Source organism: Elephantulus edwardii, unplaced genomic scaffold (assembly GCF_000299155.1).
Source record: "Elephantulus edwardii isolate Elephantulus edwardi_28Jun2011 unplaced genomic scaffold, EleEdw1.0 scaffold00389, whole genome shotgun sequence".
NCBI lineage: Eukaryota > Metazoa > Chordata > Mammalia > Macroscelidea > Macroscelididae > Elephantulus > Elephantulus edwardii.
In genome coordinates this window covers 662,153-663,784 of record NW_006400139.1, presented here as the reverse complement: position 1 = coordinate 663,784, position 1,632 = coordinate 662,153, and positions in this window count along the sequence as shown.

Sequence of the window (1,632 nt, the reverse complement as noted above, 5' to 3'; positions counted from 1 at the left end):
GTTGGAGAAGAGTGCTGAGGGTACCATGGACTACTAAGAAAACAAACAGATTTGTCCTGGAGGGGGTTAAAGTGGGCTACTCCTTGGAGGCAAGGATTCTGAGGCTTCATCTGACATACTTTTGGACATGTTGTAAGAAGGATTGGTCCTTGGAGAAGAACATCATGCTTGGGAGGGTGGGGGGCAGGTGCAAGAGGGGAAGGCCCTCAATGAGGCGGATTGATTCAGTGACTGTGGTAATCGGGATGGGAGTGTCAGAGACTGTGATTGGCACAGGACAGAGCAGGGATTAGGGCTGTTGTACACAGGGTCGCTATAAGTCACAAGTGACTCGATGGCACGTAACAACAACAACAAATCACTAACGGTGACCCTACACAAGGTTTCCAAGACTGTACATCTCAATGAGAGATCATGCATCTTCTCCCAATGAGTGGCTAATGGATTCAAACCACTGAGGAAAAAACCTCTTGGCTAGAAGCACAATGTGCTATGAACTAAGAAAATGGAAAGAATATTTTATCTTTATAGGAGAATTAAAAATAGTATCTCTTCCTAGTCCACTAAGTGGGTAGGGGAAGAGGACTTTATTCAGGGGATTTAGTCTCAGAATTCATACACCCAGAGTAAGTGTCATCCTCAGAAACCAACAGTGGCATAGAGGGTATTTTTTTGTGTATGTGAATTTCCATTCATTCATGGAGGGCATTTTTTAACTGTGCATATTTATGTGAGACAGGAGGGAGAAATATACTGTTGTATCAATTGTGTTCAGTGCAGTAGCCACTGTTTCAGTTATTCCTAAAGAAACAAGCCAACAAAAAACAAAACAAAACAACAACAACAACAAAATACAGGGAATTCTTGCAGCTTCATGGACAGTATTTGTGCTGCCAACCCAACGCATATGGTTCTAATCTATCAGCTGTTCTAAGAGGGAAATATGAGCAAAAGGAAGGAAACAAACAAGCAAAACATAACACTTCAGATAACTATCTCTAACCTCTCTTTTGTAAACTTGAATCTCTTCTTCACTAGGTTTTTTACCTCATCCACCAAGCAAAGAAGAAGTATATCACAAAGATGAAATAAATACTAGTTAATATAGAGTCAAACTTTTTGTTGTTAGGTGCTGTGGAGTTGCCTGTGACTCATAGCGACCCGATATACAGCAGATCTAAAGCCTGACCTGTCCTGAGCCAGTTTCACTGACTCTGATAAACCTACCCCTGTTACCGCAGTTACTGTATCAAGCCAAATCATCAAGGGCCTTCCTCTTCTGTGCTGTCCCTACACCCTTCCAAGCATGATAGCCCTCTCCAAGGATCTGTCCCTTCTGGCCATGTGTCCATAGGAAATGAGAAAGAGCTTCAAAATCCCAGTGCCCAGGAGAAACTTGCTATTGCTCTCTCCAAGATAGATCTATTTGTTTTCTTGGTGGTCTTTGGTACGTTCAAAACTCTTCTCCAGTACTACAACTTAAAGGCATCAATTCTATTTCAAGAATCACCAAAAACACTATAAAAATGCCTCCTAGTATGTCCGAAAATGTCATTGTTTTTATAAGCTAAGTGCTGCATCTTTTTCCTTGGAGCAGCTAGTAGATTCAAATCACTGAGTATTGGCCCACTA